The sequence below is a fragment of the Microtus oregoni genome, unplaced genomic scaffold, assembly GCF_018167655.1.
Source record: "Microtus oregoni isolate MIOR12 unplaced genomic scaffold, Mior012 000003F_ref0000135, whole genome shotgun sequence".
NCBI classification, from domain to species: Eukaryota; Metazoa; Chordata; class Mammalia; order Rodentia; family Cricetidae; genus Microtus; species Microtus oregoni.
The window spans coordinates 36367757-36379179 of record NW_024543062.1 but is presented as its reverse complement, the minus strand read 5'-3'; the positions used below and the strand labels follow the sequence as shown (position 1 = coordinate 36379179).

General features: G+C 41.0%; 1 pseudogene; it reads right to left on the bottom strand.

Moving 5' to 3' along the window:
• Positions 1–10345: 10345 nt before the first annotated feature.
• LOC121446183 lies at positions 10346–11192 on the bottom strand (annotated as a pseudogene).
• Positions 11193–11423: the final 231 nt, after the last annotated feature.

Below are 11423 nucleotides of genomic sequence, written 5' to 3'. Positions count from 1 at the left end.
TCATCTTTGCAGGGCAAATCCAGACCTAGAAAATTAACCTAGTGAGACCTACAGGCCCAAGGCTTTAAAAGCAATTAGCATTTCCTTTGTTAGTTAATATCTCTTTCTCTCAGCCAGAGACCTTCCAGACTTGAATTCCATCAGATGGGACTTTCCTGACACCCTACCTCACCCCCAAATCTGTTTGTTATGTAACAGTTCATGAGAAAAAATAAAATTGGCAGCTTGATCAGAAAGCCTATCTTGCTATCATTTCTCATGTCTCTTGGAGCCTCCATTCCTCTTCCTCCTCCAGGTTTATCAGGAACACTCAGTTCTTGTCCCACTGGCTGGGGTAATTTCCATAACAAGAGGCTCTTCCCAACTCCAAAATGGCTCAGTTTATCAAGATATATCTTTCATTGTTCTCCAACCCCATTCCTCCCCCAACACAGTCATCTTGAACCCTCATGTTCCTATTCCCTATCTCTTTCCTTCTCCACCTCTTCCAATGTACACCAGAAATCTTAACTATTTCTTCTTCCTTGAGTACTCCTTTTTACATATAGACTTTGGACTTGTGGAATGTAGCCTAGTTGTCCTTTATGTCTATTATCAACGTATGGGTAAGGACATGCCATGTTCTTCTTTCTATGCCTGAGTTACTTCATTCAGAATTATTTATCTAGTCCCATCCATTTGCCTGAAAATTTCAAGATGTCATTGTTTTTACTGTTGAGAAACACTAGATTGTGTAAGTGTACCACATTTTCTTTATTCTTTCTTTGGCTGAGGGGCATCTGGCTTGTATCCATATTCTTGCTATCACAAATAATGCTTTCATGAACAAAGTTGAGCAAATATCCTTGTGATATGAGTGTGCATTCACGGGTTAATTTCCAAGAGTGGTATTCCTGGGTCCTAAGGTAAACTGACTCTAAATTTTCTGAGAAACCACCGTACTGATTTCCAAAGTGATTGGACAATTTTACATGCCCATAAGCATTAGAGGAGTGATCCCCTCACTCCACATCCTCTCCAACATAAGCTGTCATCAGTGTTTTTGATGTAATTCTGACAGGTTTGAGATGGTATCTCAGTGTTGTTTTCACTTGCATTTCCCTGATGACTAAGGATGTTGAACAATTCTTTAAATATCTTCCAGCCATTTGAGTTTCTTGTGCTGCAAATTCTCTGTTTAGATGTGTACCTGATCTTTAACTGGATTATTTGGTATTTTAATATCTAGTCTCTTGTGTTCTTTAAGTAATTTGTAGATCAGCTCTTTGTCAGATGTGGGGTTGGTTAAGATATTTTCCCATTATTTTGGCTGCTGTTCTGTCTTATTGACTCTGTCATTTGCCTTAAAGAAGCTTCACAGTTTCAGAAGGTCCAGTTATTAATTGAATCCTTCAGTGTCTGTGCTACTGGTTACATTTAGGAGGGGGGTTTCCTGTTCCAATGCATTCAAGGCTACTTCCCACTTTCTTTTCTGAGGCTCAGTGTTCCTGGGTTTATCTAGAGGTCTTTGATTGATTTAGACTTAAGCTTTGTGCATGGTGATGGACATGGATCTATTTTATATGCTGACATTCAGTTATTCCAGTACAATTAGTGGAAAATGCTTTCTTTATTTGGTAGTATGACTTTGGCTTTTTTTCAAATATCAGTTGTTTATAGCATGCTGGTTAATATCAGGATATTCTACTTGATTCCATTGATTCACATGTCTGTTTTTATGAGAGTGCCAATTAATTTATACTACGAAAGCTCTATAGTAAAGCTTGAAGTCAGGGATGATTATGCCTCTGGAAATTCATTAATTATACATGAAAGTTTTGGCTATCATGGGATATTTGTTTTTCTGTATAAAGTTGAGTATTCTTCTTTTATGGTCTGTTAAGAATTGTGTCGGGCTTTTTTTTCTTTCGCATGACCCAGCACCCCCAGCACCCCTCCCCAACCCTGCCCTGCTGTATGCTAGGACCAGTGCTCAACTACAGTCTTAAGCTCCTAAACGAAGGCAACCCACCCAGAGCGGTGAGTGCCTGCCTACCGGACAGGCCTCAGGGTCACCTGTAAGGGAGCCGGGCACCTTCAGCTCCGGCGCCAGGCTTCCTGCGCGCTCCTGGATACCACCACCCCCCCCCACTTGCTCTATTCATCCTGTTGGCCCTGGATCATTGGGCTACCGGTGGCCCTGTTTAGTTGCTGAGGAATCCCATCAGGATGGTTGCGGAGGAATCCCATCTGGACGGGAACGGGTCCTGCTTCTACACTGAAGAGATATACACTGAGAGTAAATCACAGCAAAGACTGGACCAAGAGACCAGGCCTCTCCTGGCTCCATTTGAAGGAAGAGATGGGAAGGCGCCAATACAAGAATTCCTCCAACAATCTGAAAGGCAACATGACACCACCAGAAACCAGGGATCCCGAAATAAGAAGAATTGTACACCCTACTCCAGAAGAAATAGAAGAAATCGACTCAAAAGTGAACTATATGAAAATAATAGAGGACCTTAAACAGGAGGTGAAAAACTGCCATAAACAATTAGAGATTACAAACAAAAAGGTAGAGGAAATGAATAAATCGCTCAAAGACACGCAAGAAAACCAAGAGAAACAAGAAAAAGCAATCAAACAGGTTAGGGAAGCGGATTTCATGAAGAATGAAATGGAAGCAATGAAGAAAGCACAAACCGAGGGAAGAATGGAGATGGAAAATCTGGGTAAACGAACAGGAATGACAGAAACAAGTACTAACAACAGATTACAAGAGATAGAAGAGAGAATATCAGACACTGAAGATACCATAGAAAAATTAAACACACTGATCAAAGAAAACAGCAAAACCAACAAATTCTAATCACAAAACATTCAGGAAATTTGGGACACAATAAAAAGACCAAAACTAAGAATAATTGGAGTAGAAGAAGGAGAAGAAGTGCAGCTCAACGGTACAGAAAATATACTTAATAAAATTATAGAAGAAAACTTTCCCAACCTGAAGAAAGAGGTACCTATGAAGGTTCAAGAAGCATACAGAACACCAAATAGGCTGGATCAAAAAAAAAAAAAAAAACATCCCCTCGCCATATAATAATCAAAACACAAAATATGCAGAATAAAGAAAGAATATTAAGAGCCGCAAAGGGAAAAGGCCAAGTTACTTATAAAGGTAAACCTATCAGACTTACACCTGACTTCTCTATGGAAACCATGAAAGCCAGAAGGTCCTGGATAGATGTACTGCAAAAACTAAGAGATCATGGATGCAAGCCCAGACTACTATATCCAGCCAAGCTTTCGTTCACTATAAATGGAGAAAACAAAATTTTCCAGGATAAAAACAAATTCAAACAATACGTAGCCACAAATCCAGCCTTACAGAAAGTAATAGAAGGAAAATCACTAACCAAGGAGGCCAACAATGCCCACAATAACTCAGTCATCTAGAGACCTTTCACCAGCGCAACTCAAAGAAGGGAAACACACAAATCCTACTACTAAAAAAGTGACCGGAGTTAACAACCACAGGTCATTAATATCACTTAATGTCAATGGGCTCAACTCACCTATAAAAAGGCACAGGCTAAGGGATTGGATACGAAAACAGGATCCAACGTTCTGCTGTCTACAAGAAACACACTTCAACCACAAAGACAGGCACCTACTCACAGTAAAGGGCTGGGAAAAGGCTTATCAAGCAAATGGTCCTAAGAAACAAGCAGGTGTGGCCATACTAATTTCTAACAAAGTTGACTTCAAACTTAAATCAATCAGAAGAGATGGAGAGGGACATTTTATACTCATAACAGGAACAATTCATCAGGATGAAGTCTCAATCCTGAATATCTATGCCCCGAATATAAAAGCGCCCACGTATGTAAAAGAAACATTACTAAAATTCAAGGCAGCCATCAAACCACACACACTAATAGTAGGAGACTTCAACACTCCTCTCTCACCAATGGACAGGTCAATCAGACAGAAACCTAACAGAGAAATTAGAGAATTAATGGAAGTAATGAAGCAAATGGACTTAACAGACATCTATAGATTATTCCACCCAAAGAGGAAAGAATATACCTTCTTCTCTGCAGCTCATGGAACCTTCTCGAAAATTGACCACATACTCGGTAACAAAGCTAACTTACACAGTTACAAAAAAATATTAGTAACCACCTGTGTCTTATCAGATCACCATGGATTAAAGTTAGAATTCAACAACAGTGCTACCCCCAGAAAGCCTACAAACTCATGGAAACTGAACACTCAACTTCTGAACCATACCTGGATTAAGCAAGAAATAAAGAAAGAAATTAAAGTCTTCCTTGAATTCAATGAAAATAAAGAAACAACATACTCGAACTGATGGGACACTATGAAAGCAGTCCTAAGAGGAAAGTTCATCGCACTAAGTGCCCACTAAAAGAAAACAGAGAAAGCACATATTGAAGACTTAACAGCCCACCTGAAAGCTCTAGAAAAAAAAGAAGCAGACTCACTTAGGAGGAGTAGAAGATTGGAAATAATCAAACTGAGGGCTGAAATCAACAAAATAGAAACACAGAAAACAATCCAAAGAATCAATGAAACAAAAAGCTGGTTCCTGGAGAAAATCAACAAGATTGATAAACCCCTATCCAAACTAATCAAACGGCAGAGAGAGAATATGCAAATTAATAAGGTCAGAAATGAAAAGGGGGACATAACCACAGACACAGAGGAAATTCAAGAGAATCATCAGAGCATATTACAAAAGCCTGTATAACACAAAACTGGAAAATGTAAAAGAAATGGACACTTTTTTAGATAAATACCATATACCAAAGTTACACCAGGACCAGGTGAACAATCTAAACAGACCTGTTGGTCACAAAGAATTAGAAGCTGTTATCAAAAACCTCCCTACCAAAAAAAGCCCAGGACCAGATGGTTTCAATGAGGAATTCTACCAGAACTTCCAAGAAGAGCTCCATACTCCTTAATGTATTCCACAATATAGAAACAGAAGGGTCATTACCTAATTCCTTTTATGAAGCTACAGTTACTCTGATAACAAAACCACACAAAGACTCAACCAGGAAAGAGAATTACAGGCCAATCTCACTCATGAACATTGACACAAAAATCCTCAACAAAATACCGGCAAACCGAATCCAAGAACACATTAGGAAAATTATCCACTATGATCAAGTAGGCTTCATTCCTGAGATGCAGGGCTGGTTCAACATACGAAAATCTATCAATGTAATCCAGCATATAAATAAACTGAAGGAAAATAACCATATGATCATCTCATTAGATGCTGAAAAAGCATTCAACAAAATTCAACATCCATTTATGTTAAAAGTCTTGGAGAGATTAGGGATACAAGGGTCATACCTAAATATAATAAAAGCTATATACAGCAAGCCAACAGCTAACATCAAATTAAACGGAGAGAAACTCAAAGCCATCCCGCTTAACTCAGGAACATGACAAGGATGTCCACTCTCTCCATACCTCTTCAATATAGTACTTGAAGTTCTAGCAATAGCAATAAGACAACATAATGGGATCAAGGGGATTCGAATTGGAAAGGAAGAAGTTAAACTTTCGTTATTCGCAGAGGATATGATAGTGTACTTAAGCGACCCCCAAAACTCCACCAAAGAACTTTTACAGCTGATCAACAGCTTTAGTAATGTGGCAGGATACAAGATCAACTCCAAAAAATCAGTCGCCCTCTTATACACAAAGGATATGGAAGCAGAGAGGGAAATCAGAGAAGCTTCACCATTCACGATAGCCACAAACAGCATTAAATATCTTGGGGTAAATCTAACCAAGGAAGTGAAAGATCGATTTGACAAGAACTTTAAGGCATTGAAGAAAGAAATTGAAGAGGATACCAAAAGATTAATGGATCTACCTTGCTCTTGGATTGGGAGGATCAACATAGTAAAAATGGCAATTCTACCTAAGGCAATTTATAGATTCAATGCAATCCCCATCAAGATCCCATCAAAATTCTTCACAGATCTGGAGAGGACAATAATCAACTTTATATGGAAAAACAAAAAACCCAGGATAGCCAAAACAATCCTATACAATAAAGGATCTTCTGGAGGCATTACCATTCCTGACTTCAAACTCTATTACAGAGCTACAGTAATGAAAACAGTGTGGTACTGGCATAAAAACAGAGAAGTCGACCAATGGAATCGTATAGAAGACCCGGATTTTAACCCACAAACCTATGAACACCTCATTTTTGATAAAGGAGCTAAAAGTATACAATGGAAGAAAGAAAGCATCTTCAACAAATGGTGCTGGCACAACTGGATGTCAACCTGTAGAAGAATGAAAATAGACCCACATCTTTCACCGTGCACAAAACTCAAGTCCAAATGGATTAAAGACCTCAATATCAGCCCGAACACACTGAAAAGGATAGAAGAGAAAGTGGGAAATACCCTACAACAGATGGGCACAGGAGATCGCTTCCTATGTACAACCCCAGAAGCACAGACATTAAGGGCAACATTGAATAAATGGGACCTACTTAAACTGAGAAGCTTCTGTAAAGCAAAGGACATGGTCACTAAGACACAAAGGCAACCTACTGACTGGGAGAAGATCTTCACCAACCCCACAACAGACAAAGGTCTGATCTCCAAAATATATAGAGAACTCAAGAAACTAGACTTTAAAATGCGAATTAACCCAATTAAAAAATGGGGCACTGAACTGAACAGAGAATTCTCAACAGAAGAAGTTCAAATGGCCAAAAGACACTTAAGGTCATGCTCAACTTCCTTAGCAATCAGGGAAATGCAAATCAAAACAACTTTGAGATATCATCTTACACCTGTCAGAATGGCTAAAGTCAAAAACACCAATGATAACCTTTGCTGGAGAGGTTGTGGAGGAAGGGGTACCCTCATCCATTGCTGGTGGGAATGCAATCTTGTGCAACCACTTTGGAAATCGGTGTTTCGGTTTCTCAGGAAATTCGGGATCAACCTACGGCTGGACCCAGCAATACCACTCTTGGGAATATACCCAAGAAATGCCCTATCATATGACAAAAGCATTTGTTCAACTATGTTCATAGCAGTATTATTTGTAATAGCCAGAACCTGGAAACAACCTAGATGCCCTTCAATGGAAGAATGGATGAAGAAAGTATGGAATATCTACACATTAGAGTACTACTCAGCGGTAAAAAACAATGACTTCTCGAATTTTGCATGCAAATGGATGGAAATAGAAAACACTATCCTGAGTGAGGTATCCCATACCCAAAAAGATGAACATGGGATGTACTCACTAATAATTGGTTTCTAGCCATAAATAAGGGTCACTGAGTCTACAATAGGTGAATCTAAAGAAGCTAAGTAAGAAGGGGAACCCAAGGAAAAACATATAGTTATCCTCTTGGCCAAGGGAAGTAGACACAATTGCCGGGGAGAAAATTGGGATCTTGGGGTGGGGTGGGTTGGGGTAAGGGGAGATGGGGAGAGAAAAGTTAGAAGGGAAGGAGGTCGGGCCTTGGGAAAGCAGGAGGATTGGGATAAAGCAAGGTTGGACAGGGGAGCACGGAACCACAATTCTTAGTTAAGGGAACCACTTTAGGGTTGGCAAGAGACCTGACCCTAGAGGGGCTCCCAGGTGCCCAAGCTGAGGTCCCCAGTTAGTTCCTTGGGAAGTTGAGAATAGGGAACCTGAAATGACCCTATCCTTGAGCAATACTGACGAATATCTTGCATATCATCATAGAACCTTCATCTGGTGATGGATGGAGATAGAGACAGAGACCCACACTGGAGCACTGGACTGAGCTCCCAAAGTCCCAATGAGGAGCAGAAGGAGGGAGAACATGAGCAAAGAAGTCAGGACCACGAGGGATGCACCCACCCACTGAGACAGTGGAGCTGATCTATTGAGATCTCCAAGACCAGCTGGACTGTGACTGAAAAAGCATGGGATAAAACTGGACTCTCTGAACATGGCGAACTATGAGGGCTGATGAGACGCAAAGGACAATGGCACGGGGGTTTGATCCTATGTAATGTGATGGCTTTGTGGGACCCCAGCCAGTTTGGATGTTCACCTTCCTAGATATGGACGGAGGTGGGAGGTCCTAGGTCTTACCACAGGGCAGAAAACCCTGACTGCTCTTTGGACTGGAGAGGGAGAGGGAAAGGAGTGGGGGGAGGGGGAGAAGGGTGGGAGGAGGGTGCATAGGGGGGGAGGAGGGGGAGGGAAATGGGAGGCTGGGAAGAGGTGGAAACTTGTTTTTTTTTTCTCCTTTTCTCAATAAAAAAAAAAAGAATTGTGTCGGGATTTTAATTGGGATTGCCCTTGTTGAACTCTAGCGTCCAAACACCGAGAAGGAGTCACCCCCAGAGACCACCTCATACACCACAGCCAATGCAAAAGCATGTGGATTTTATTAATTCTGTCATGACAGGGTTCCCCAGCATTCGGGAAGCCGAGGGACCTCGAATAGCTGGTACAGTCTACTTTTAAAGGGGCCACAGAAGCAAGGGGGGTTGTTCTTTGTCTATTCTGATTGGCTTATTTGAAAGGGCTATTACCAATAATTGACTGGAGAGCAGTCGCCAGATCAGATGAGGTAAGAGGTCATTTTGATCCCGTTTCCCAGGGGACTGAACCAAAGCATATGTATATGGGTAATTGTTCAGGAACTGAGTACGTGTGAATGTAGCTGTTAGGTCCTTGGTTCCCAGGGGAGGATGGGAAGCACTATAGCACAGAGGCTGAGAGGATTCAGAATTGTCAAAAATGGCTTTAGGATTGTCTTAAAGTCTTACACCCTGAATCTGTAGATTGCTTTTGATAAGATTTTCTTTTTTACTATGTTGATCTGACCCTTCCAAAAGCATGGGAGATCTTTCCATTTATTGAAATCATGTTCAATTTCTTTCTTGTTATTCAGGTCTATCTCTTGGTGGCTTGAAATTATCCCAATATATTTTATACTATTTATGGCTATTATAAAAGTGATGCTTCTTTTATTTCTTTCTGAGCCCCTTTACCATTTTTATATAGGAGAGCTACTTTTTTTTTAGCTTATTATTTTTCCAGAAATATAACTGAAAGTAATTAACAGCTATAGTAGTCCCCTGGTAGAATTTTTTGTCTCTTATGTATACTATCATATCATCTGCAAACAGTAAAAGTTTGGCTTCTTTAGACTTTGATCTTTAGACACTTGAACTCCTTTTGTTGTCTTATGGCTCTAGCTAGAACTTTCAGTACTGCATTGAACTTATATGGAGAGAGTAGAAATCCTTGACTTGCTGCTTATTTTAGTGAACTTGCTTTCAGTTTCTCTCCATTTATTTTGATGTTGCCTGTTTGCTTGCTATATACTGCCTTCATTATGGTTAGGTATATTCCTTATATACTTGATCTCTCCAAGACCTTTATCATAAAGGAGTGTGGGATTTTGACAAAGACCTTTTCACCATTGAATGAGATGATCATGTTTTTTTTCTTTCAGTTTGTTTATATTGTTGATTACATTGACAGATTTTCATATAATGAACCATATGTGCATATCTAGAATAAAGCATACTTGATAATGGTGGATGATTTCTTTGCTGTGTTCTTTTATTCAGTTTACCAGTATGGTATTTTTCACCAATGTTCATGATGGAGATTGGTCTATAGTTCTCTTACTCAGTTGTGTTTTTGCTTGGTGTCAGGGTAACTGCGTTTGGCAATGTTCTTTCTGTTTCCATTTTGCAGAACAATTTTATCTTATTTGAAGTTTGATGGAGGAAGGTCATTGGTTAAAAAATAAAGAAACTGCCTTGGCCCATTTTATTGGTTAGAACATAGGTGGGTGGAGTAAACAAAACAGAATGCTGGGAGGAAGAGGAAGTGAGCTCAGAGACACCATGCTCCCCTCTCCCGGGCAGATGTGATAGCTCTGCTCTCTGAGGCAGACGGCGATGCAGCCAGCCACCAGGTCAGACATGCTGAATCTTTCCTGGTAAGCGCACCTTGTGGTGCTACATAGATTATTAGAAATGGGTTAAGAGGCTGAAACTAATGGGCCAGGCAGTGTTTAAAAGAATACAGTTTGTGTCTTGTTATTTTGGTGCATTAGCTAGCAGGCGACCGGGGTGCTGGGGACGCAGCCCTGCCACTCCTATTACAACAGAAGTTCTATAATAATTCTGCACTGAAACCATGTGGCCCTGGACTTTTTGTTGATTAAGTGACCATTGATGACTGTTTTTATTTCTTTATGGCTTACAGGTCTATTTAAATTGATTATCTGGTTTTGATTTAATTTTTTTAAAAGACTTAATTCAATTTTATTTTCCTTGTATAAAAACCCTTATGTGGCCACAGCTGGAGCCTGGGTCCTCTGAACAGAGACTCTGGTGTGGGTTTTCACAAGATGGTTGGTGAATTCCTGATAAGGAGACTTGATGAACACGGTCTCTTTCCAGAGGTTGGGGGTCAGGTAGCTGTAGGTCTTAGAGATGGCATCAAAGGTGGCCTTGGCAAAGTTGCCCAGGGTGGCAGTACAGCCCCTGGCTGATATGTAGCAGTCATCAATGCCAGCCATCATCAGTAGCTTCTTGGGCACAGGAGCGGAGACTATGCCAGTGCCTCTGGGGGCAGGGATGAGACGCACCAGCACAGAACCACAGGGGCCTGTTACTTTGCAAGGAACAGTGTGGGGCTTGCCAATCTTGTTCCCCCAGTAGCCTCTCCACACAGGGACAATGGAAAGCTTGGCCAAGATGATGGCCCCTCGGATGGCAGTGGCTACCTCCTTGGAGCAGTTGACACCGAGACCTATGTGACCATTGTAGTCCACAATAGTGACGAAAACCTTGAACCTGGTCCGCTGGCCTGCCCTCGTCTGCTTCTGCACGGGCATGATCTTCAGAACCTCATCCTTTAAGGAAGATCCCAGGAAAAAGTCAATATTCTCAGACTCTATAATGGGCAGGGAGAAATGGTAGATCTCCTCTAGGGACTTGATTTTCATGTCCTTTACCAGGCGTATCAGCTTGGTGACAGGAATCCACTCCTTGTCTTCAGCTTTACCTCTGCGAGCCCAGCGGCCTTGGCCATGGCCTCGACCACGACTGCGGCCCCTCAGACTGCTGCCAAATCCTCCGCCGGAAGCCACAATGGCCTCCTAATCCTGAGGCCTCCCGCACCGGTGTCATCCGCCATTTGGTGTTTTCCAGAAGAAGAAGCTTGATTTAATTTTTGTATGTTTTACCTATCCAGGAAATTGTCCATTTCTTTTATGTTTTATGATTTTGTAGAATACAGGTTTCAGAAGTATGACATAATGATTTTCAGAATTTGTTTTGTGTCTGCTCTTATCATATAGCTTACTTGTTCAACAGAATGGAAAGCAAAGTTGTCCTCCCTAGAATGCTAGTAATGAAGTC